The sequence below is a fragment of the Chenopodium quinoa genome, unplaced genomic scaffold (genome assembly GCF_001683475.1).
Source record: "Chenopodium quinoa cultivar QQ74 unplaced genomic scaffold, ASM168347v1, whole genome shotgun sequence".
NCBI lineage: Eukaryota > Viridiplantae > Streptophyta > Magnoliopsida > Caryophyllales > Amaranthaceae > Chenopodium > Chenopodium quinoa.
In genome coordinates, this window is record NW_018743937.1 from 3,844,326 (window position 1) to 3,872,023 (window position 27,698).

General features: G+C 39.4%; 1 long non-coding RNA gene across 2 annotated transcripts; it reads right to left on the reverse strand.

The window, feature by feature from the left end:
* Nucleotides 1-331: 331 nt before the first annotated feature.
* LOC110688745 lies at nt 332-27,671 on the reverse strand. 2 transcript variants are annotated; one of them, XR_002504665.1, is made up of 7 exons: nt 27,086-27,671; nt 26,540-26,673; nt 24,111-24,407; nt 22,538-22,637; nt 22,193-22,236; nt 20,027-20,112; nt 332-794 (listed from the first exon to the last, which is right to left on the reverse strand). It is a non-coding gene; the product is annotated as an uncharacterized LOC110688745 (long non-coding RNA). The 2 variants fall into 2 exon arrangements; XR_002504666.1 differs by lacking the exon at nt 22,193-22,236.
* Between the last annotated feature and the right edge of the window lie 27 nt (nt 27,672-27,698).

The window sequence follows — 27,698 nt, forward strand, 5'->3', positions numbered from 1 at the left end:
TCATCAATTCAATCAATTTAATCACACAATTATCATCAAATTTATCTCAAATAACTCAATTAACCATAACAAAGCTTCACTCAACACCTAGTAGAAGGAAATCTACTCAAACATGATTAACAAAGCAATTTATAAAGCATAAAGAGAGAAGAGAGTAAGAAATGCTCATTGATATAAAATGGAGATCTTCAAATCATCAAATTCCTCCTTTGATTATCCAAAATCTATGAAAACCATTGTTTCTCTCACTTTCTCTCTCCAAAATTTGAGAGTTTCTCTCTCTAAAAACCTAAAACTAACCTAAAACTACTGAAAATATGAAATCTCCCCTCTAAAATGAGCAAAAAATCTATTTATAGCCCTTACTAAATTGCCTAGGAAGCTCCGCAAAAAGTCGAGCAGCGCGTAGAGGAGCGGGCGTGCACCCCTCAGGAGCGAGCGCTCCAAACTTTCTGCCAAACCTTCAGCCAAACTTCAAAATTGCACACCCTGTGAGGAGCGGGCGTGCGGCCTTGAGGAGCGGGCGCTCCTGGCTGCGGACTGGGCAAACTGCTCAGCTTCAAATGAGCATATCTCCCACGTTTTACATCGGAATTGAGCATATGACCTGTCGTTGGGAAGCTCTCAAGATAAGCTTTCATCTCCGATAGGAATCGCCCCAAAATGTTTTGTAGATTAAAAGATATCGGCGTTTGAAGTATGATCTTTGCAAATCAAGTGCACATTTCTTCATTACTTGTTCTTTTATGCTTTATATTTCTTCAATCTTGAGCAATGAACTTATCCAAGTGTTCCTAAACATAAGAGTAAACCAATAAAGTTTAATCTAATGTCATAAGCCACCAAAATATGCAAGAAAAGCCAAAATTGAGCAATAACGACATTTCACACATAAACATGACAAATGTAGTAAAACGTTATTAAAACCAAGTAAAAAAGATAGAAAAACTATGAAAAACTAACTAGAAAACTCCTAAAAATAGCGACATAAATGACACTTATCAAATTCCCCCAAGCTTAACTTTTGCTCGCCCTCGAGCAAAACAAAAGAAACACAAGGGAATGTGATGCATTTTATACAAAGAAAACTAGAAGGGAAAGAATATACACTAACTCACTTTCGTAGGAATCACGAATACATTTAGCGTATGCATCAGGCACTTTAAACCCCTTAGATTGCTCTAGAGGACGAGTAAGCTCTCGTAAGGGTGTCCTAAGAGTTTAACCCATAACTCTTGACAAAAATCAAGGCAAGGCAATAAATAAATAAAATAAAATAAATCGAATTAAGAGAAAAGTTACAAGCGTTCTAGAGTGGACTTTTATGATGGAACAAACACTAATGAATGTCAATCTTTCTAAAATAATAAAGGTATGCACGTTCTAAGATGTCCAAGGTTGATTGAAACATAACAAATGCTAAGCATAGAGAACTAAAGGAAACACATTCCACCTTTTGTTTCAACCAATCAAACCACGTTCTCTCTACTAGTTTCAAATCCACTTTCAAGTTAGCTTCTCATGATTCCACGAAGGAACCGGAAAATAAATAAGAAATTAAAAACATTGAGAAGGTTACCCGACATCTTGGCTCTGCAAACTCGCTCTATAGGCTTGATTCCTATTTCCCGCCATCATTGAATGACTTAACCCTCTAAGATCAAAAGGACTTTCAAGGTATTAACATATAAGCTAGGAGAGTAAAGGTGTGGAGAACTCTTGAAATTGGTGGTAAACCTATGTGAAGCACGGGTGGAACTTCTTCCACAAGATCCAAACGATTCCAAAACAAAAGTGCCAAGTATGCTTATTAAATAACTTTCCCCCAAGCTTATTTAACACAAAATAACAAAAACAGGGAGAACAACAATAACAAAACCCTTTTTTTGTGCTTTACATTCTTCTTTACTTTTTTTTTCAATATTTCCTTTTTCCAAGCTTTTTTTTTTTTTTTTTAAATGTCCTTGCCTCTTTGCCATAACAAAGTTAAATGTGTTTCTCTATTTGCCAAAACAATGTTATACAAATTCTATCTAAATTTTCATTAACAATTAATCTGTTACATATTTATAATCAGTTTATAACTACATAACTAATGGTGAAAATTATCATTAAATAATTTGCCATTGATTATTTCTTATTTTCTTACTACTCTCCTTCTTTTCCTCCCTTTATATTCCTCTCATTCTTTTTCTCTTATTATGTTGATTGCTAATTTAATCTTTTCCAAATAAGGAGGAGTAACCAACAAATCTCCCCCTTCCGACTTATTAGGAGATTATTTATAGACCCGTTTTATCTTGAAAACATGAAGCTTTTGCATGGTTAATATCTTTGTCATCATATCTAACCCATTGTTATCAGTATGGATCTTTTCCAAATGCAACAACTTTCGTGTATCCATTGATACCTTACGCCTATATGTTTGGAACGGGCATGCAAGATAGGATTTTTCGCTAGAAGAATAGCACTTTGGCTATCACAGAAAAGTGTAAACTTATCTTGTTTAATCCCCAACTCTTGTGGGAAATTCCTCATCCACAATATCTCTTTACAAGCTTCTGTCACAACAATATACTCGGTTTCTGTTGTCGATAATGCAACACATTTTTGTAACCTTAACTGCCATGATATAGCTCCACCTGCAAAAGTCATCATATAACCTGATAATGACTTTCGCAAGATATCTGCATCTATGTATCCTTTTCACACAGGATCTCCTTGACCAAAACATAAGCATATTTTTTATGTAGCCGAATATCTTAAAATCCATTTTACAACGTCCTAATGTTCTTATCCTGGATTCGAGAAGAACCTACTGATAACACCTACTGAATAGGCAATGTCTAGTCTCTTACAGACCATAGCATACATCAAACTACCAACTGCAAACGAATAAGGAACTTTATTTATCTCTTCTCTTTCTTTCTTACTCTTAGGACTTTGTTGAGAACTCAACTTAAAATGACTTGCAAGCGGAGAACTTACTGGTTTAGCCATATACATGTTAAACCTCTCGAGTAACTTATCAATATATCTTTTTTGTGATAACCATAACTTCTTATTTTCCTGGCATGGAGATTTTTATGCCTAGTATCTGTTTTGCTGGTCCTAAGTCTTTCATGGCAAAGACCTTATTCATCACCTTTTTCAAGTTGGCGATTTTATTAGTATCACAATTAATAATTAACATATCATCAACATAGAGGACTAACGTAATAAAATCTCCCTCTGCAAATCTTTTGATGAGCACCCAATGATCTAATGTCGTCTTGTGATACTTATGATCCTTCATAAAGGATTCAAATTTTCGATACCATTGATGCGGAGCTTGCTTTAAACCATAGAAGCTCTTATTCAAACAACATACCATGTGCTCTTTTCCATAAATCCCTTGGGTTGTTCCATGTATATTTCTTTTTCTAAATCACCATGTAGAAAGGATGTTTTCACATCTAATTGGTCAATTTCTAAATCCATGCATGCTTCTATGCCGAGAGCAACTTGTATTAACGACATTTTCACCACTGGTGAGAATATTTCTTCAAAGTTGATACCTTTCTTCTAGAACCCCTTCACAACCGGCCTTGCTTTGTATCTTGGTTGCGAATTATTTTCTTCAGTCTTCGGTCTTCAATCTGAATACCCATTTATTCTTCGGTGCTCGTCGACCCTTTTGTTATTGTACCAAATCAAATGCGTGATTCTCAAGAAAGGATTTTATCTCGTCTTACATGGCTTCAATCCACTCTTTTTGGTGAATATCACTTTGAGTCTCTTCATACGACACTGGCTCTCTACCTTCATTAAGCAATTGATAGTCACTCTAGTGGTAGTGGTTGATTTCCTTGTTGTGTTATCTGTTCCACATTCTCATGATTATCATCATAATCGGCAATGTTGTGAGGATGGTCTTTTTGGTTTTCTTCTCCCCCCGTGATCATCAACCACACCCGGGGAAGGAACTGGATTCATAATCATAGGCAATTCTTCACGAGATGTTATAAACTTTCCTAATTGTTTGTATGTCTTCAATGGTTTGATCTTCAAAGAAGATGCCATCTTTATTTCTCACAATCTTTCAATTTGCAAGACTCCATAACCTATAACCAAACTCACCTTCAGGATAACCAAGAAAAATACATTGTTTTTGTCTTGCTATCAAGTTTTGATCTCTTATCCCTCGGGATATGAACAAAGGCTCTACATCTAAACACCTTTAAATTTTCATAATTTAGTTTTCTCCCTATCCGTGGAACTTCACCATCAAGTGGAACTGAAGGAGAAAGACTGATGAAATGAACTTCATTTTTAACTACCTCCCCCCAAAATGATTTGGGTAACTTTGCGTGAGACAATATTAAACGAACTCTTTCAGTGAACAAACTCTTTCAGTGATTGTAATACCATTTTGTTGAAGCGTTTTTGAGACAATTTTCTCAAGCTTATCCCATACTTCTTACAGTATTCCTCAAATGGACCTCTATACTCACCACCATTACGTACATATTTTATTTTCATGCTCATTTATCTCTCAACTTTTGCATGAAATCTCTCGAATACATTAAGGAATTGGCCTTTACTTTTTAAAAGACAAAACCTACACTTTCCTAAAATGGTAATCAATAAATTTGACAAAATAAGATGCCCCACCAAAAGATTTTTCTGTCATAAAACATACATCTGTGTAAATCAAATCTAGAATACGTGGTCTTTTAGATGGTAGATTTGTTCGACATGAAACTCTGTGTTGTTTTCCAGCTCAACACAAGATTTCAAATGAACACCCTTCTAAAGTTCTAAGGAAGGAGTTTCTTTAAAGTAAGGATTTGTGATCCCTTCTCACTCATATGTCCGAGCTGCTTATGCCATAACTCAGTAGAACATTCTTCACCAACATTCAATTGTGTAGAGCTTCTCGTTTGTGACATAAGGGGTTTGTTGCATCTTTCCATTAGCAATAATTATCGAACCTCTCGATAACTCCCACTTTCCATTAGAATACCCGTCATCGTCAAAGTTTACCAGTCAGCTGAATATTTGGAACATGTGACATCGCATATTGTTAGCTTGCACCCTACCAATACCAATAATTTTGGAAGATCCATAATTTCCCATTCTTATGAAGCCAGTTAGTGTAAGATGTGAAGTAATCTTTATTTACAGTTAGATGATATGAAGCACTTGTATCAATCACCCAGTTACAATCTTCATTTGTAAGGTTATAACATGCATCATCGCTTGCAAAATAACATCGTCACCAACTGATGTAGCCGTGACATTTTTTGTCTTCATTATCACTACTTTTGTCATTCATTTATCTGATGTCCCTCTTCCATATTCGACATTCATTTTGCTTATATCCTGCCTTACGAAAATAAAAGCAAGTGAACCTCTTCGTGGATTTTGATCTGCCTCTTGATTTATCTTGACTTTGGGATCCTCTAAACATTAGTCTCCTTCGACTTTCAACAATGTCTGCTTCTGTTTTATAATTTGTGGAGGAAAATTCTTTCCTTCTAGCTTCTTAATTGAACAAGCTATCTTTCACCATATCATGGGAAGTTTACCATTTAGAGCCCAATTGCTCAACGAGATAACAAGAGTTTCCCGACTATCGGGTAATGAGCTAAGGAGTAATAAAGCTTGGACTTCATCTTCAATTATCATGCTAACATTTATTAGCTGATTAACAATGCCTTGAAATTCATTCATGTTCTGGCATATTTTTACCTTCTTTATATAGATTACGAACCAACCTTCTTACCAGTGTAGCTTTATTTAAAGTTGTCTTCCTCTCATACATTGACTCAAGGCTTGTAGGCATTGGTATCATTAGCAACATGTTTGAAAATGCTTTGATAAATATGTTGTATTAATCCAACTGCCTTTCAATTCTCCAATTTTCATACTCCCTCGATGTTTTTTTAAAGTGTTACAGTTTGACCGGCACATAGTTTTAGGCAATTTAATTGACTTAAATAAAATAAGAGGTAAGTGGGGTAATTGGAGTATTAAAAAATTGTAAAAGAAAGATAGTGAGGTTAATAATTTTTTGAAAAGTAATGAATGTGAGAGGAGAGATATAATAAAAAAAAAAAGTAGTAGTGGGTTTGAGTGGGGACCATGAGAGAAGAGAGATATAATATTTTAATGTAGTTTTTTGTCAAAAAAGGAAGTGTGACACTTATTAAAACACGGCCGGATTTGGTAAGTGTAACACTTAAAAAAACACGGATGGAGTACATCTTCGGTTTTACTTTCATGATTATTTTTTTCCCCGATGGGTTTATACATATCCTAACAATGAAGGATATCCTCTATTCGAGACTTCCACATGGAATAGTTGGATGACATCAATTTAATCATTATGATAAGCTTACCCCATTGAATCTTCCATTTTTTTTATACATGTATATATGATACCAGACCGTTAGGAATCACAAATACTCTTGCAACGAAATAATATTCACTTTCTCTTTGTGTATAAATAAAATAGATAACAACTATATCTATATAATAAAATAGGTTGACTCACAAAGTGTTTATAAACTATAAACTAACATTTGATGATATACTCTCAAATTTAAATGTGTTTCTCCATTTATCAAAACAATGTGATATAAATTCTATCTGAATTTCCATTAACAATTAATCTGATTACATATTTATAATCGGTCTATAACTAAATAACTAATGGTGCAAATTATCGTTAAATAATTTGTCATTGATTACTTCTTATTTTCTTATTACTCTCCTTCTTTTCCTCCCCTTAAATACCTCTCGTCTTTTTTCTGTTATTATGCTGATTGCTAATTTAATTTTTCCTAAATAAGAAGGAATAACAAACAAGGAGGAATAATTTGTCATTGATTATTTCTTACTCCGTATTTTCTTACTACTATCCTTTTTTTCCTCCCCTTAAATTCCTTTCATTATTTTTCTCTTATTAAGTTAATTGTTAATTTAATTTTAACCAAATAAAGAGGAATAACCAACAAGAAGGACTACTTGTCTACATGTGCCAAAAAAAATATACATAAATTACTTGTTATTGAATGATGAAGGGGAACTTGAATGCTATAATAAAGCATGTAGGCCAGTGATGCTAGCAAGTGGGAGCTCGCAATGAAAGATGAGATGAAATCTTCAATTTCATGCCAGACACGGGAATCAAATGAGTTACCCATGGGTAAAAGGCACTTTGCAACATATAGGTATATCGAGTGAAAAAAGAGCACAATGGTTCCAAGAGATACAATGCTTAATTAGTAGTTAAAGGATTCAAACAAAAAGGAGTTGACTACAATGAGATTTTTGCACCTGCTTGAAACGTAATATCATTAGAACAATGTTGAGTATTCTTACCATTTAAGATCTTCATCTTAGACAATCAGATGTGAAGAATGCATTTCTTTATGGATATTTGGATGAAGAAAATATACATGCATGAACCAGAAGGTTTCTTAGAAAATAGGATGGAAATAATGCGTGCAAACTTAAGAAAAGTTTGTGTGGCCTAAAACAAGCCCCGTGGTACAAAAAGTTTAAAAATTTATGCACAGGGAAGATTTCCAGAAGCGCAATGTTGAGCACTGTTGCTACATCAAGAGATAATCCTTTTATATCAATCTACTACTTAATGTATGTTAGTAGCAGGTTCGAATATGGATGAAATAAGAAGGTTAAAGGGGAAATCATCAAAGGATTTTGACATGAAGGACTTGGGTCTAGCAAAGAAGATTCTTGGAATACATATAATAAGGGATAGGCATAATAGAGCTTTGCAATTATCTTAATCAGAAAACATCAAACGTGCTTTAAAGAGATTTAATATGAGTGATGCTTAGTACACCCTTGACAAGTCACTTATGCCTCAAGAAGTTTAATATACGAAATGGTTTGTACCAGACCAAAAATTGGACATGCAACGGGACTATGGGAGTTGATATTTGTTAGTAGTGAAGTTGATTGTGAGGTATCTATAAGGCACTACAGACCTATTGATTAGGGTAAAAATACCCTAAACGTGTGGACCAATGAGAGGAGGCCACGTGTCGAGTTCAGGATGGCCCACGTGGCTTAATATCCTCTTGACACATGGCCCCCTTGGATACATCTCTGAAATGGCGGCCTTCAAGGGCCCAAATCCCAAGAAGCGCCGTAAAACGGCGCAGCCCACTAAAATCTAGGTCAAGTGACCTAGATGGGGGCACATTCTCCAACGATCCTATAAATAGGGAGATATTTCCCCATTTTGGGGACACATTCAATCATTTATTACACCTACATTCTCTCACATCAGAGAAACACCTGAGCTTGGAATCCAAGCAGATCCCCACCTAAATTTTCGCATTCTTTACTCTCTTTCAAGTTAATAACTTGATCGTCGGAGGCGGAGCTCCAACCACCCAAAGTCTTTGTTGTTTTGCAGGTACAACTCAGCCGGATCAGACTTCGTGACGTAACTCGCCCGAGGGACAAAATCACCCAAAACATTTGGCGCCGTCTATGGGGAGAGTACCTCGAAGATGGTTCAAGAGTCTGTACAACCTCTTAACCGTTTGGGCGATGACCCGAAAGTTTTTACGGACAGGAGGATGAAGATCCTCAGGTCGAAACCTATACAGCCAATGATGGCTCTCTGATAACCAAGCGCATCCGGCCCAGAGACACTCTGGAGCGGGTTGCCTCCCAGGAGGGTACAAATCGACCCCCTGGCAGCCGGAAGGGGAAACCCATACGGCAGCTGGATCAGCACCTGTCACCCGAGACGAACTCATGAGGTTCATAACAAGTTTCAAGGGTGAAATTAAAGAACTGATCACTAAGAGCCGGGCTGGCCCAAGTAAGGGTCAGTCGGCCAAGAAGACTCCTCTGGAAAAGGGGAAGTCAGTCAGAGATCGGCAGCCAACTCCTCATCCAAAGGAGAAGGCAGCCGGGACCATTGATTGGTCCAAAATTCTTCTTCCTAAGAGGAATACCAACAATACCCGCCGGACTCAACAGCCGGTGGGAAGTAAAAAATCAACTCTTGATGCCCGGGAGATCATCAACTGGAAGAGAAACCACCAATTGTCTGAGTCGGCTTCTACGTCGAACTTTCTCGATAGCTTCAACAACACCTCTGCAAGGAATGCACTTTCCCTGCATGAGAGCCAGAGAGGCGGTAATACCGTCCATTCTGGCCCTCAGATGATTGGAACTGTACCGTATGTACCTTCTTAGGTATACGGTCAGTATCCTCCTCACTTCATGCAGCCGGCCTTCTTCGGAGGTCAGGCGGCATATAACAATGTCCAGCCACTGGACTGGTAGCTTCGTCTGCTCCGCCTAGGTGAACAACCTTCTGCATTCACCCGGGAGATAACCGAGGCGGCACAGCCGGCAAGGTAAAAAATGTGTTGGTAGGTACCTATGATGGCACCACCAACCCGGAAGATCACCTCATGGCATACACCAACCTCATGTACTTACAAGGGTTGGATGATGCCACTTGGTGTCGATGCTTCCCGGCTACATTGAAGGGCATTGCCCAACAATGGTTTGGCAACTTGTCAGCCGGGTCCATTGATAGTTTCAGGAAGCTTGCCTTCCTGTTTGCTTCCAACTTCTCAATGAACATCCCTGCCAAGAAAACAAGTCTTGACTTGAGCACCATTAAGCAGGGAGAGAGAGAGGGGTTGCGCTCCTATGTCAGGCGGTTCAATCTGATCAGAATTCAGATTCAAGGATTGTCTGATGAGGTAGCTTTTACAGACTTTTTCAAGGGTTTGAGAGACGGGTCGACTTTTAAGTTCGACCTAGTCAGAAAAGGGGCTTTCACTCTACAGGCGGCCCTGAGGGAGGCGGAAAGCTACATTCAAGCAACCGACCTCTGCTCGCCTGGTAACTTGTCGGACTCCAAAAAGTCCGACAGGCAGAAAGAAATCCGACCTGCTCAGCCGGCCAAAAAGAAAGAAAAGAGCAAGAAAAGAAAAGAAATTTGGGCGGTTAGTGACTCTGACCAGCCGTCCCAGAAGAAGAAGAAGGAATTTAAACCGTATGTTCCTAAGTACGAGTTTAACAAGGACTGCAACTCCATCCTCATGGAAATTAAGGACCGGTTGTCCCTAGAGAAGCCGAATCCAATGAAAAGTTCCATTCAATCAAGGAAAAAAAACAAATTCTGCCAATACCATGAGGAAGTTGGCCATGACACCAATGACTGCTTCAGCCTTCAACGGGCGTTGGACCGTCTGACAAGGGGATGTTGAAGTCCTACATTTCTAAGTCCAAAGGGACTAATAAGAAGAATCTGAGGCAGTCGTCTACACCCCAACCTGCTAGTAGTTCTGACACTGACAAGGAGCCGGTCTACACAATAGCAGGCGGGTTCTCATGCGGTGGCCCAACCATCCAGGGCACCAAGAGCCATCTTCGAAAGATGGACAAAGATGATGATGAGCAGGCGTCTTCTAGCTCCTCCTTCCCAGACGTCCTAATCACTGAGAAGGAAAGGGGCAGCGTCCGCCGTCTGCATGACGACCCGGTCGTCATTGAATGTAAGGTTGCCAACCAGCTGGTTGGACGGATCCTTATTGACACTGGCAGCTCATCAGACATAATCAGCCTCCGGTGCCTGCAAAAGCTGAAATACAATGTCAGCAGCATGCATCCGGTCACCCACCCCTTGGTTGGTTTTGGGGGTGGAATGGTTTACCCAGTCGGAAGGGTTGATTTACCAATCCGGCTGGGTGAGAAAGGAAAAGGGCGACACCTGGTCGTCAAGTTTTTGGTCGTTGAGGAGTTGACCGCCTACAACATTATTCTGGGCCGGCCAACCCTCAACGAAACCAAGGCTGTAATAATCCCTTCCCTCATGCTCATCAAGTATGAGAGGGATGACGGCTCTGTTGGTTCCTTGAATGGGGATCAGAAGACGGCCCGGGAGTGCTATCTCTCAGCCGTCAAAGATACCGTGGCCCCAGACGGCCAGGAACTAATAGACCTTGACAATGTCAAGGATGTCGACCCAGCCGGCGGAAAGAAAAGAGAAAAAATAGCAATCACTGACCGGTGAACGGTCAGATGAGCTCCGTCCCCAACCGGCTGGAGAACATGTTGATATACCTTTGGACGACAGCCGTCCGGAGCGTACTGTAAAGGTTGGGACGGTTGCTTATGCTAAGTTGGGTGCAGATTTGCACCTTCTGCTAAAAGAATTCAAATACATTTTTGCCTTTGAAGTGGAAGAGATGCCAGGCGTCAGCCCGGATCTTCCTGTCCACAAACTCGCCGTGGATCCTAAAAAGAAGCCCATCCGGCAAAAGAAAAGAAATCACGGCGAGGAAAGAAGTCAGGCGGCAGCTGCCGAAGTAAAAAAGCTGTTGGACGCTGGGTACATTCGGCCATGTAATTTCCCCGACTGGGTGGCGAATGTTGTGCTTGTGAAAAAGCCGAATGGTACCTGGCGTATGTGTGTTGATTACACAGATCTCAACAAGGCATGTCCCAAAGACAGTTATCCGCTTCCTAAGATCGACAGTCTGGTCGATTCGACAGCCGGGCATGCCTTGATGAGTTTTATGGATGCCTACTCCGGCTTCCATCAGATACCCCTGTGGAAGAAAGATCAAGAGAAGACGGCCTTCGTCACTGATCAGGGATAATTCTGTTACACTGTGATGTCGTTTGGCTTGAAAAATGCGCCGGCTACATTCCAACAGATGATTAATACGGTCTTCATTAATCAAATTGGGAGGACTGTGGAGGCGTACATTGATGACATGATAGTCAAATCCAAGCAGCAGGCGGATCACCTTGCTGATCTCCGAGAAACCTTCACCACACTCAGGCGGCATAAGGTTATGTTAAATCCTAAGAAATGCGTCTTTGTTGTTGAGTCTGGGAAGTTTCTCGGATTCCTGATTGATCAAAGGGGTATAGAGGCTAATCCCGAGAAGATACAGGCGGTAATTGACATGAAGTCACCCCGCACTGTCAAGGAAGCACAGAGACTAACCGGTTGCTTGGCGGCCTTGGGGAGATTCCTCAGCTGGTCATGTGACAAATGCCTTTACTTCTTCCAAGCAATCAGGAAGAAGACCAGATTTGAATGGGGGGATGATGCTGAGGCATCCTTTCAACGGCTGAAAGAACACTTGCACTCTTTTCCAAGGCTTGTTAGCCCACTGCCTAAAGAGATGCTATACATGTACCTAGCCGTCTCAGATCATACCCTCAGTGTCGTTCTCCTTGCTGAGAGAGACGGCGTTCAGCTCCCGATCTATTTAATTAGCCATGTTCTAAAAAATGCTGAGCTCCGGTACCCCATGGTAGAAAAATTTGGCCTTGCTCTGTATATGGCCTTCAAGAAATTAAAGCCGTATTTTCTGGCCCATCCGGTGGTAATTTACACCGACCAGCCCCTCAAGCGACCAATGTCTACCTTGGAATCATCCGGCAGAATGCTGAAATGGGCTATTGAAATGCAAAGTCTTGAAATCACTTTTGAACCTAGAAAAGCAGTGAAAGGTCAGGCGTTTGCCGACTTCATTGTTGAAATGACACGGCCGGTGCAACCGGACAACATCGACCAGGTTTGGAAAGTGTATGTAGACGGGAGTTCAACGAAGAACGACTGCGGTGCAGGAATTTTATATGAGTCCACTGAGGGGGACAGATTTTAATATGCACTGCAGTTTAAATTTCAAGCCTCAAATAACGAGGCGGAGTATGAAGCCCTGCTAGCTGGAATCCGCACGTGTAAGGCAGCAGGAGCAACTAAAATTGACGCCTACTCTGATTCACAGTTGGTCGTTAGCCAGTATGAGGGAAAATATGAGGCAACTCATCCGGCTATGATCAAATACCTTCAGGCAGTCAAAGAAGAGGTTGGGGCACTTGAGGAATTCCGTCTGAATCAAGTGCCCAGGTCAGATAACAATCAGGCGGATGCGTTGTCCAAATTGGCTTCATCCGCCTGCTGTGATACGCCTCGGTCGGTATTTTGGGAAGTTCTTGAAAAGAGAAGCATATATGAAGAGCCCATTGGAATCCTAGACCGAAGCTCTACCTGGATGGATGGCATCCGGGCATATTTAGCAGACGACAAACTTCCTGATTCACCACAGGAGGCAGCCGCCATGAAAAAGCGAGCAGCAAACTTCGAGTTGAGAAACGGAGAGCTCTTCAAGGCGGGTTTCCTTAAACCTCTATTGAAGTGTGTTACCCCAGAAAAGGGGAAAGAAGTTCTCGAAGAATTAAATGTTGGGTACTGTGCCTCTCATAAAGGCGGCAGGTCCCTAGCCGTCAGAGCCAGGCGGCATTACTTTTGGCCTACTCTTGAAGCAGACGCTAAAGAGTTGGTGAAGAGATGTGACAAATGCGAGAGGTTTGGCAAGCTTATTCACCGCCCAGCTACTAACCTGACGACAATCCACAGCCTAGTCCCGTTTGCTAAATGGGGCATGGATATCTTGGGTCCTTATACGCCTACTCTAGGCGGAAAGCGCTACATTTTGGTGGCTGTGGATTATTTCACCAAATGGGCAGAAGCTGAGCCGGTCAAGAATATCAAGACAAAGGATGTCATCTCTTTCATTTGGAAGAACATCATCACCCGGTTTGGGGTACCTATGTATATGGTCTTTGATAATGGCCCTCAGTTTGAAACCCCTCATCTTAAGACTTGGTTGGGAGATCAGGGCATCTCACATTGTTTTGCATCAGTCGGCCGACCCCAAGCAGACGGCCAAGTTGAAGCCTTCAACAAACTTATCTCAGACGACATTAAAAAGAAAATTGAGAGAGTCGGTGGCTTATGGGCAGAAGAGCTAATTCATGTCCTATGGGCCATCCGGACTACTGCCAAAGGGGAAACCGGAGAAACCCCATTTCTTATGGTATACGGTGCTGAAGCCGTCTTGCCAATTGAACACTACGATCTGACTCTCAGAGTCATGCTCTATGATGAAGAGGCAAATTGGGAGGCCATGCGGCTGACATTGGACTCCCTCCCGGAACGTAGGGGCAACGCTGCCCTGCGCCATGAGATATACTGTCTGAGAATGACCAGAGCCTACAACAAGAAAGTGCACAAGCGCCCTTTGAAAGTGGATGACTTTGTGTTACGAAAAATGGAGGCAACCGGTAGGGCCAATGAGGCTGGGAAGCTAACCCCTAATTAGGAAGGCCCCTACCGGATTTATGAAGAAGTCAGGGACGGCACCTACCGTCTGGAAACCTCAGACGGCCGCCGCCTGCCTAGAACTTGGAATGTAGATAACCTAAAAAAGTACTACTTCTGAGAAATGTAAATTTTTTGTAAACAGTGAGTCAATTAATGAGAATTCAGACTTTGTTTGCAAAATTGTTTTGTTATTTTTTGCTTATCCGCCTGGGTAATGCTCAGACGGATTCTTTATTTAACCAACTAAGTTTGATACTTAGTATGGTTATAATTGCTTGTCCGCCTGGTAATACTCAGACGGACCCTTTGTTTATCTAACTAAGTTTGATACTTGGTATAATTTAATAATTGCATGTCCGCCTGGGTAATACCCAGACGACCCAGACGGACTCTTCGCTTGACTAACTAAGTTTGATACTTAGTGTAATTCATTAATTTCTTGTCCGTCTGGGTAACGCTCAGACGGACTATTTCTTTAACTAACTAAGTTCGACACTTAGCGTAAATTCACTTTTGTAATAATGCTCGGCCGATGGTCTGATTAAAAACTGGGCACAAAAACGCTTAGTGGCTATACAACCGGTCTCAAACAAGACCAAAAGGCCAAAATGGTCGGATGGTTGCTTATGTTATAAAATCGCCTGTCCCAACATGGACAAAGGCGTCCAGCGACACCCCTCCGGGTGCAATCGTCGCAGAGATCAGACTATTCGTCGGTTCTACGTACCTATGCAGATGGCGAAAATTGAACGACCAAATTGGTCAACTCATAGCCGTCTAAACAAAATAATCTATGGAGAACAATTAAGTCATCGAATACCGGATGCCCCGAAGCATCAGTCGGTATCCGGCTGAAGTTCTCACTTTGGTAATTCATTCCAAAGTTGCACTTTCTTTCCCTATTGGGGCAAAAGATTTTGTGTAATGGCTAGGTAATTACCCGCTCTAATGGCCGGCTGTGCACTTGGTGTGGGGCAATCACCATTGTGATTGATTGGCCTAAAAACACTCCATACTTCTCCTAGTATCAAGTGTTTTCAAGCCAATCAATCAATTTAAAACAAAACCAACCGCACAGCCGCCCAGGGGCAAGAGCACCTGAATTGCAAAATTGCCACATGTTTTTTTTAAGTTAGGCAAAATATTAAAGAATTGCAAACATACGCAAAATTTAAATTGAAAAATTCTAATATATATAAACACCAACTGAGTCGGAATACTGCATAAATATCCAAATGGCACCGAGGCTAGAACAAGTGTTAACCGGAATCACATTTGGTGAAGAAACTAAAAATTAATTGTTAACCCAACCCCATGGTTGGTAAAGATACAACAATACACAGCATACAAGTCGGTAAAGAAACATGATGGCATACTGCCGCAGAAAGTGGGAGGCTCGCCTAAGGCTGAGGTGGATGCTGTTGCTCCGGCTGATTGTGGCTGGTTTGGCCTTCATCCTGATCATCCGCCGCCGGTTCCTCGTTGTCAGAGACTTCATATCCCTGCTCAGCAGCCCAATCTTTGAAACGAGGCGAAGGAGCCTCACCCAGTACTTGGGCATCATACACCTCAGTGGCGTAATCATACCTTAGCTTATAGACCTCAAAGTCTATATCTGGGTAAAGGAGGCTCCAAGTGATCTTCAGCCGAGCTAGAATGTCACGCTCATTCTCCTGCATCAGCCGTTTTTGCTCTTGGGCGAGCTCATCCGACTGCTTGTTTCGCAGAGTGACAAGCTCAATCCCCAGGCGGGAAACGTCTGCTCGGAGTTGAGTGTTTTCTTGATCAGCGTCCTCCAATGCCTTGAGCTCAAATTTGGCATCCTTCAGTTTTTGCTCAAGGTCATCAGCCCGGCTGTTGGCTTCATCGTTCGCAGCCGTCAAGCTCCGGATCAGCTCCTCCTGTTTCAACTCTACTGCTTTAATCTTTAAATCACACATATAATTAGCATATTCAGCAGAGTTAAGGTTTTCAAGGGCCCTCCGTTTGGCGTCATTTACCATTTCCTGCTTCCGCCTGAAGGGGCCACGGAGCCCGTCCACCCTCGGCATTACCTGAGTAAAAGAGCAGCCTGATTATGAGTTACTTGGTAGAATTAAAGGTAAAAGATATCAAGGTTGTGGGATTCCTTACCTCAACCAGTTGGCCCATTATCCGGTCAAGTCCACCACCTGTAGATCAGGTATGGAGTTCTTCTCTGACCGGGTGAGGGTCCTCACCATCCGCTTTGCGAAGCCCACAAGATCCGGCTCGTCGAATGTCAGATCTGCATCAAAAGTAGTACTCATTGAGAAAGAGGCAGCATAGTTAGCATTCATCCGTTGCCGGCTGCTGACTGAACCCCAGAGGGGTCAACCTTAGTCTTGACTCTCATGAAGTCAAGTGGCCAAGGTATTCCAATCCTTCCCTTACCTTGTGTATCCGGATGGGGCTTAGGCGTCTGCTCCCCCCCGGTTGTTGCCGCACCGTCTACAACATTAGGTGGCTCGCCACCCTTTGATGCCTTAGAGGCATCCGGTGCTTTCTGTTGAGAGCGTTCCGAGCTTTCGCTCAGAATTTTCATAACAGAAGGAGATTTGCCTCCGGTCGTTGGACGATCGAATTTGGCAGAAGAGTTTGTTCGGGGAGGGGGATCCTTCCTGGCGGCCTTCGCAGCCGGAGCTTTCTCTAGATCTTCTCCTTGCCTTTTGAGAAGCTTGGAGAAGGATCGTGGCACTCACTTTGCAGAGTCCTGAGAAATGAACAAGGGTCAGTATACCCAACCGGCAAATTGCCTTAGTTAAAAAAAAATGTATATATACGCATATAAAGTCAGGCGGTCTTACCCCGCCTTTCTTAGCTTCTTTTGCATCGACGGATGCTTTCTTGGCTATGGCAGCCTCTTTGCGCAGCAGCGCCGCCGACTTAGCCGGTGTCTTTGTCGGGTCGACCATCTTCAAGGCGTCAGCTGCATAAACAGAATCCAAGGTTATAAGAAATTGCGGCAAGTTTGCAATAAAAGTAAAAATAACAAATACTCTGGATGTGAGGTAATCTACCCTTGGGAAACATGGTGCTCAACCCGCAGGTGGACAAGAAGCAATCATCCTTGAAATAGTCCGGATGGGGGATCCAGTTTTTGGGAACTATAACGTGAGTCCCATCCCCAATGGGCTCAGTTGTTGTCTCAAAGAAGCCCGGCTTTATTATTTGCTCCCGGGCCCTAGTCGATAGCTCCGGGAGAGGTTATTTCCTTCCCAGAAGAGTCGGCTCGGTGTTATACCGGCGGAGAGTCTGGTTGTGCCTCAGAGTGGGGGAAGAAATCAAATAGAATTTGTCCTTCCACCCGTACCATTTGGACACTTTGTCCAAAGTCATCAAGTATTGGGGCAAGGTACTCAAAGTATACCATGCCCCATGGCCGCCTGGGGCCTTGCTCAAATAATGCATGTGAGCGAAGGCGGAGAAGCTTGGATTTATATTTAAGAGCTCGTAGGCGGCGATGTAACTTAGAATGTTCACCCACGAATTGTGGGTGAGCTGCCAAACTCCTACATCGTACCCTTTAGGATTTTCCTAATCCCGGGGTGGAGGGGGAACCGGAGGCCGGCTTCTATTACCGTCTCGTAGCAGACAAAATATAATGGTCTACATTATCAATGTCATCGTCCCACGCCATTACTGCGTCAGCAGGCGGAACGATGATATCCCACCCCTTCCCTAAGGGGTGCTTCTCTTTAAAGGCCCTGAAGCCGCTTCTCAGTAGGGCAATGTCACCCGGCAGCATTCTAGTCCTTTTTGGGTTAGGGTGGTCAGCAACTTTAGGCGGCTGCTGGTAGTCAGCCGTAAAATTATCTTGGTTATTCGGCCCTTGACCCTTCGTTGGCCTCAGCATCGCCGGCTTCATCAGAGGAGGCGGCTCCCTCGCCATCTACCTCTCGTGCCCCTGAGCTCCCGGAAGTAGAGGGAGCCTCTTCATCAGAACCACTCTCCTCCAAATCCCTCTGTTCCCCGTCTGGGACAACCTCATCGGCTGGCACTTCTATAGTGCGCCGGCTCCTAGATTTTCTGGCCATCTGTTTGACTCTGGCCATTGTGTCCAGCACAGACACAGAGAGGGAGGAATTCGGAGATGAGCACATCGGTTCTGACAGTCCAGAAAATGCACCCCCTATTCCAGACTCAGTCGTTGCGGGGGATCGGCTGAGTGTCCTAGGCAGTGCCGAGTGAGTGGATGGAGAACCCATTTTTATTTTTATTTTTTTCTAAAACTACGTATACAGGCGGAGAAAGAATTGTATACAAGTTGAAAAAGAGAAAAGCTAAAATGGTACAGGCGGTTACCTTACTTTTTACTCTGAAAAATCTGAAAACCGCTACGGCCGGTAAAACCGGGTGTTGAACTGCTAGCACACGAAAACTTGAACTTGTTGTGATGCAGGCGGAGGCAAAGAATCTCTCTCTAAAAAGCTCTCTCTTTCTCTCTCTAAAAAGTCAAATGAACGTAAGGTGAGAGAAGGGGGGGTAAACTTCTATTTATAGAAGGTGAAAGCAGGAGGGAAATTTTGATTTGAAATTCAAATTTTACAACCCGTTATCGTTCACCTTTGAAAGGTGGACACGTGTCACAGGCCTCACGCGATATGCACGTGAGCCCTGTGAGGGGCAAATGATTAGGGTAAAAATACCCTAAACGTGTGGACCAATGAGAGGAGGCCACGTGTCGAGTTCAGGATGGCCCACGTGGCTTAATATCCTCTTGACACATGACCTCCTTGGATACATCTCTGAAATGGCGGCCTTCAAGGGCCCAAATCCCAAGAAGCGTCGTAAAACGGCGCAGCCCACTAAAATCTAGGTCAAGTGACCTAGATGGGGGTACATTCTCCAACGACCCTATAAATAGGGAGATATTTCCCTATTTTGGAGACACATTCAATCATTTATTACACCTACACTCTCTCACATCAGAGAAACACCTGAGCTTGGAATCCAAGCAGATCCCCACCTAAATTTCCGCATTCTTTACTCTCTTTCAAGTTACTAACTTGATCGTCGGAGGCGGAGCTCCAACCACCTGAAGTCTCCATTGTTTTGCAGGTACAACTCAGCCGAATCAGACTTCGTGACGTAACTCTCCCGAGGGACAAAATCACCCAAAACACCTATGTTACTTGGAATCGGGCACCCATGTCCGACACGGGTACATGTCCAAGCGTCCGACTCGGCTATTTTGTGAAAAAATTCCATGATTTTGAACTAAAAGTGAAGTGTCTGGGTGTCATACCCATGTCCTAGTGTCGAGGGTCCGACATGGGTACGTGAGGTGAAATGAAAAGTCCAAGTAACATAACAGAGTCTTAAATGAAATTTAAAAGATACCTAGGGCCAAATTTAGAGACTCCAACATGTTGACTTTGTTGAGTTATACGATGAGTCCAATTAGTCCAAATTCTATAAATTTGTCCAGCTATATAAGTAGTTGTAATCAAAACTATGATAACCATTAAGCTCAATGCGGAAGGAAAATACATCATGTAAAGATAAAGGAAAGAAAATCATACCCAGTTACGTTGCTTTAACCTAGAAAAAGAGTAGTAACAACTAGCAAATTAACCTAAATTGCTATCTAACTTAAGAAAATAAAACAAAGGCTTATAATAATGGGTCAATCCGAAAATTAAGAAAAGAACACAAAATTACCCTATGGTTGCGTAGTAGCTAATATAATACTTTCATTTGACAGTAGTTATAAAACAAAGGCTTATAACACAAACGTCTAATTTCATTAATCATCCATAAAACAAGTTGAGGCTTATTAAAAGGACATTAATGTAATGTTTCACCAAATTAAGAAAAATAAATAAGGCTTACCTAGTGATGTATTAAAGATTTGAAAAGCCAAACAGATTAAATGGCTAAATGCCATGACACTACGGTTGCCTAGTAGCTTTTTATTTCTGCAAATAAACCAGAACCACATTAGACACAGCAAGAAAACATTATTATAAAACTTGTTTTATTGATCAATAATTCATCGTTTTTAGTTAATTCAATTTTTAAAAAACATTAAACATATTAATGAGGGTAAATATATATATATATATATATAAGGTACAATTGGTAGCACACCATTCTTAAGAATTATCTTATACTTTTTCTAAGGTAGGGATAAACATTCGATTATTAATATTATTCTCACTGACTCATAAGGATGGTTGTACTACCTCTGTTTCATATTCTTTTGCAACTTTGGGGTGTGAGATGTAAAATATTCCAGAATTCTAAAAAATATGAAATGGAGGTAGTATAATATTTCCTAACAGGAGCCACATGTTAAACATTGGGAGGCAGCTTAAAGAGTTGTTCGACACTTAAAGGCACTCAGGTATATTATTGAATGCCTAGCCTTAAGGGTAAGTTGTTGTCACCTAAATTCGGTAGCATGCTTGATATTAGGTTGATTACTAGGTGCACTTTAATAGGTTGGCTTGTGTTTTTAGGTTAATCTCCATTTTTTTTGGTAAATAAAGACACTTCACAAGATATCCCGTTCTTGATGTTGAATGGTACCATCACATTGTGACGAAGTGATTAATTGTTAAAGAGTTTGTTATTGAGGTAAGGAGTTCATTATCAAGAGGCAGTTGAATTGTTTTGTGACAATCAATAGGCTCTATATATAGCCAAAATTTGGTCTTTTATTAATGAACAAAGCATATTTCCATGTTGTTTGTGATGCAATAGCAGATAGATGGATTGAATGTACTCCCTCTGTCCCAATATATAGTTCCTGTTTATGTTTTTTCATGGTATTTAAGGAATCGGAGTATAAAGTGATTGAAGTACATAAAAATTAAAAAAAAAAAAAGTGAGAAGTACAATTATAGACAAAAGTTAGAGAGGAGAAAATGTATAAAGTACATAAAAAGGTAAAAAGTACAATTATAGACAAAATTTAGAAAGATAAAGTAGAAAAAAGTACAAAGCATATTGAAAATTCAAGGGTAATTTTGGAAGTATAATGAATAAAGTTAAAAAATTAAGGGTATAATAGTCTTTTCTTATTATCCAAAAATAGAAAAAGGAACAACATTTTGGGTCTCTAAAATACGAAAACGAAACTATAATATGAGACGGATGGAGTAGTATATTTCTACAACAACTCAACAAGAAGATTTCTTCAAAAGGCTATAGGAAATAAACTATTCCCTCCGGTTTTTTTTTTTATAGTTGCATCACTTCTTTTAAATACATCACTTCTATGTATGATAACTTTATACTATATTTTATCATTACTCTTTCTTAGTTTAAACCCCATTATATTATTTTATCATTTCTCTCTTTTTCATGTCCCCCTTAAATAATAAAAATATATATTCTCCTTCAAATACTCTCATTCATTGTGCTCATCTTCTGTCACTTTTGGGCATTTTTCACTCTCATTTTCCAACTTAAAGGGGGTGTTGAGATATCTTTGTAAGATCCTTATTATTAGGTAGATTAAATTTAGGAATAATATGGTTACCTAATGCTAGAGTTTTCCATAATTAGGATTGTTTCCTAATGTTAGAGCATCGCCATAATTACTACGGAGTATACTCTTTGTACTATATACATTAGCTGTCAAAGACAATCAAGGACAAGCATTGTAGCCTTCACATTAGGATTTACGGGATAAATTTTCTATTAGTTTGATTGAACGTGTCTGACAACCCTAAAGGAATGTATGATGTTAAGATTTAAGAGTGGAACATTGTTGCTCACACCCCAAGTGCAAAACATTTCTCTAATCATAGCTTCACTTGCTGGTTGGCTAGGCTTGTGAAAGCAAGACCTAATAAATTGTCCCTATTAAAGGTATGTGATGATGGCTTTAGTTTCTGTGGCAATTGCCCTAAAATCATCTCCCACCTATTCATCAAATATCATTACAACTGGAGTTATGGGTTTGTTCTAGGTTAATTGCAATGATACTGATATAAAGTTATATGAAGTTGATTGCAAGAATTATAGTAGTTTAAGATTTGACAAACATACCTCTTTTGTTCAATTGCTGCTACTAAATACTCTATCTGGAAACCCTACAACCAAATTCTGTAAGAATTAAGTGTGCATTCAACTAACTACCCGTTCAAAGATATCAAATAATTCTAGAGTTCAAATAGTGTATTGTTTAAGAAATAGCATCAGGGCTGGCAACACTTCAAGGAAAGTAAAAGAATTGTTAGAGACTTTGAGTGTTAGTGATCTGTTGTAATGCTTTCAGGGTCTAAGTGTGTGAGAGGAAGGTTTTGAAAGTGCTCTACCCAGTGTATACCTCCTGATTTCATCATATTGATATATATTTTGTCTTTTTGAGCAGAAAAGCTTTTAATTACTTACCGAGAAAAATATACAAAATGCTCTTCTGCATCAGTTTGCATTGTAGTTTCTCAACCACAGAATACTCCGAAGTCCCTTACACCCCACACGTGAGACAGTCCTGGAAATTCGATGTTATGACATTTAAGTGTCCAGAAAGTTAGCATAAGTACATGTAATATAATGCAACCGTTAATTTATTTGAAAGATAAGGGGGTAAAATGAGAACTTGAAGCAAATCAAACTTTTAGGAATTAAAGAAGCATATCATTCAATCAAAATAACAAGAATCTCTAAGCTCTAGGTGTATCGGACAGCACAATCAGATAGCTCAACATCTAACATAGTAAACATGATTCAAACCCAAGAACTGCAAACTATGTGCCACATTCTAACCAAATAAGAAATGGTGACTCTTTTGCTAGGAATTCTGCCAGTAAATTATCTACATTTTATGGCATCCATATAGAAGAAACTTTAGTGTCTACAAATTTAATCTAATAAGGGAGTGCAATGCCCACTTTAATAAGGAATTCATCTTTGATTGCCTATAATGATATAATGTTCAGAAATTCTGTTCTGCAGTAGCCTGCAATTCAACGAGTTTTCGATACTTTAGGCAGCTAGGGAAATGATTTAGGCATACAAAATTTATTTTGGCACACTTCCATGTGAGAAGAGCTTCGAAAACTGTGCTCTCACAATGGGTGTGCCAGAATCAGTTTTTGGTGTGCCTATATCACTTTCTCCCCTATATACTCTAGTTGTCAACCAAGCACACTATAAATGTATTTATTGACCATAAAATGATGAATATTGCACTAAGTTTTGATACATGCAATTTACTGATATGCTGGCACTCTTGGAAGAGTTATATATATATAGACACTTGCTTGTCACTTAGCATCCATACCATCCATGAAGTTCTCACTCTCTTGAAACATTATTGGCTATAAACTCTTAATGCTTTGGAGATCATCATGCAAATATAATAACTGTGGACTGTCATGCAGTCTGGGCAGAAGAACTTGGCAAAGACTAAGCATCACTAGGAACAAAAAGGGAATTTTTTTAAATCAAAATTCTAAGGTCAGAAAATGGTCAAACTGTTTCCTTAATCTTCACTCATGATGCCAGCAAGCAGCAAAGTCTCAAGCTTTTGCATCTGTTCTCCAAACATAACTTCATTTGTCCTCTAATTTAATCTTATTTTATTGATGTGGCTCATGACATTAGAAAGACTACAAACCTCAATTCACAAGAACAGTCCTTTACTTGTCTAAGAAACACACTAAAACAAAACTAGGAAGAGTCTTAATATTTTTCACATGCTGGTCCCTGTAAGGCTGTAAGTGCATAGAAACATTTATCAGCATAACAACAAATTTTTATGTGCTTTAAATTACGAAATTTGATAAATATGATTATAGCTAACCATCTTAGGTTGTCTCTGCTTAAGTCCATTAAGTATGTAGCTCAAAATCCAAAACCATGTAGGTTGTTGCACATAGGAGAAGATATAAATACCAGGGTAGTAGAAATTCCTAAAAACTACTTATCACCATATCATCACTTAAGAAATGAGCAGATTAACCTTGAATAAGGATGAAAGAAATTCCATTCTCCTACTGCTGAAGGTATGATTTGGCTGCTTCCGCTTTCATTTGTAACTCCACATCCTTAGTGCACCCTGTTAGTCCGTTTTCCTACTGCACACAGCCAAATCACATATGCAAGCAAGATTATCATGTTGAAAAAAAAACAAAAAAAAAAATGAAAGGGAAAGAATAAAATAAAAGAGAATGAAAGTAAAGGATAATACTTAACTTCTAGAGGAAATAAGTGGGCATGTTTTGACCTTGTACACCATGGATACCAATTGGATAAAGTTCTGCGACAGAAACAAAAGAAAAAAGAAAAGAACCAAATCGTGCACTTGTTAGTTTTGCAATCTGCCAAAGCAAGGACTCACAGAATAAACATGCGTATCCAATAAAACCAACACATTTCGACATCAAGAATAAATTCCCATAAACAGCTGCATTAATTCATTTAAGGTTTTTACCAAAAGACACATCATTTTCAAATAAATAACAGCCTTCTTTGAGTTTATCCAGTGCACAAGATGCTATAACCTAAGACGTTGTCCAATCAATTTTCTGCCTTACTTCTATGCACCATAGTAGCGCTTTCTTGAAGAAACTTTCAGAAAATGAATTTCTTATTGAACAAATGAAGGATTACTGTTTCTATAGTGGCAAGAAATCTTACGTAGCACATACTAGCATAGAAATGTCATTAATATATATATACATCACTGTAAAAATCCCCTAAAAAGCATCTTGTATAAGGAATTTCCTTTTTCAAAAATTTTACATTTATACAATCACAAGAATTCATCTTTAACTACTAACATGCACATTATGCCCCTTCCACTAAGAGTGTATCATAACTCAGTCCATTGAATAGAAGATTTAATTAATATGCAATTAAAAAAAAAGGTTATAAGGTAGAATCATACTAATGAAAACGAAAGCTCCAACATCAATTATTCTAAAAATTATGAGAAATTTAACAGGAAAAAGATGTTCATTAAAGGAGTTTTTCTATATAATATGACTATGACATGACAATTCAATATGAATCCCTATTTACTACATTATAATATATAAGCAAAGCTAGGGATAAGTGATGGGTGTAGTCTTTCACATACCAACACATAACCTCTACTTTGCCCGACCTCTATCCTCAATGAAAAGTTTACAATTAGCTATCAAAAAGACCTATTAAAAATAGTCCTGCTTTCTGAGGTGCTGAATTGTCCAATAAGATTGCAGAAAGGGAGGGTACTGATATGACAAATATACACCAAGTGTGACACATATACTTGGAGGCTCGTTTTGTTTCACATTACTTAATCAGAAATGTTAAGCTGAAACAACTAACATGGCCCAAGTTATAGTAAATTCAAAACATTTAAGCTTTAGTAAAAAAAATTAAATAAATAAAGCACCATCATATAAGATGTATTATAACCAAAGACACTTGTTAGCTCAAAAGTCTTAGGTATATGCAATCTTATTGCTAAAATCATCATACATATTGATTGTGTGATAGGACTAATATTAACCAGTCAAGAAACCACTAAATAGTAAGTATAAGCCAATTTTGTGAAAGTTGAAAAATAATCAACTTCCAAAAGTAATATTACATGAAACTATGTATTACTACCTTACAGCTTATAATTACAGAATAATTTGAATAGGCTATAAAGTCAGTCCATTTTAATTCCAACCTAATAACACTCAGACTAATATTTTGTCAGATAGTTTTTACACATATTTTCTCTCATTTAATCTTGCTTCTGATTTACACAGTGAAAATCATAAAAAATGACTACTTATGTTTTATCTACACCTTATCTCCATTAGAGCTTGTTGCTAATTTCATCATTATTAAACAACATTTACAAGAGAATAAAACAGCCATGTCAGATCATCTAAGTTTCTAGCTGTCAAAATACACAACCATCACTGGGTATAAGTGGGCATCTCTCTTTAATTCACATTCTACTATATCAATTGAGGGCATCTAAATAAGGCATGAGATTCTAGTTTTTGGGCTCACAAACTTTTATGGGCTTTCCCCATCAATACCCGTTTCTATTCATTGTTGAATACTTGCTCCGTAAATAAAGAAATAATGAGTAAAATCCCAATGCATATTAAGAACTTAATAAAGCTACCTTGGTGGAAGCATTACTCGGGAAAAAGGGGGGAGATCTTGTTCCAGTTATATGATAGATTTTCATGACGACAGTGTTTAGAAATCTTTGATCGGATGAGGTTGTGTTTATGAGAATGGATGTAGAGCATAGACATAACTCAATGTTGCATTCATGTATTTTTATTACATCTTGACTGCATGAATTTATACATGGATTAATGATCCAATTCAAAACTAAAAATAAATTATAAATTCCAGGTAGTGTGGACAATAAAGTATAAAGTAACAAGGAAAAACCTGCTTGCCTCTTTTTGGTGTGAAGCTTGGGAAAATAAAGTCATACGGGTAGAAGTTTGTTGTAGTAGTAACCTCCACTGCCAAACTCTTAATGCCAGTAATTTGAACGTGCTCCCTTAATTCCACAATGTCCTCTAAAATGACGAAAAAGAAAATTAAAACCAAAAAAATCATAACAGAAGAAACAAACTAGAAGAAAGGTAATGTAAATGATTTCCATTAGCAAAACATCATTCTTAAGATCAAAGTCAAATCATTTCAAACAACTCAGAAAGTTAAACTTTCTACGCTTTCCTTTAAATAAATAAAGAGAATGTTCCACTGCCAAATTGATCAGAATCTCACAAATTCGTACGATACTACCATTAATAAACATCCACATACGCTCTCTTCAGTAATATATTTTATCAACCACACAGTCATATCATTAGTCGATGATTAAATTACACAGGCTCAAAAAAAAAACTTCATTTGATTTGATGTACAGCTTTTCCTTAATGCAAACTGATTTAATTCAGCACTAAACCAGTGAACCCGGATATTTACCAGTATAATTTCTCTCAAAACAGAAACCTGAACACAAACTACCGTATCAGTTACAAACTTGAATAATGCAGTGTAAACTCTAAGTTACATGGTTATGGCTCGCGATGATTCCCGGAGACAGAAAGCTTTTGCTACAGATTCTCATTAAAGAATTCACATAATAATGAACAACTTCTAAAGCTTTATACTATGAGAATATAAAAAGATGAAAAACCTGACACATGTTTCATATGTAGACGGTTGGAAAACCATTAAGGATTAGCATATATATAATGATACTGCAGTTTCTTATTAATATAATCTCCTGCTAAATCAAATCAAATCAAATTGGTTGGTGGGGCCTAAGAAGGAAAAAAAAAAAAAACAATCAACTACAAGGCTTATTCAAGTGTAGTGCTGAATGCTGATAGCGCAAACAATATGCTAGTTGCAGAAAAGCACTTTTAAAACAATTACTTTAGGAATATAGCATATCATATGTTATGTATTATTGTACGTCTATAACATACAAGCCCATAATTTACAAATTGTTTTGTAAAATATTAAGATAGCAAATAACCTATAAGATAATTGCATAGAGATCACAACCAAGCACAGACGAAGAAAGAAAGTA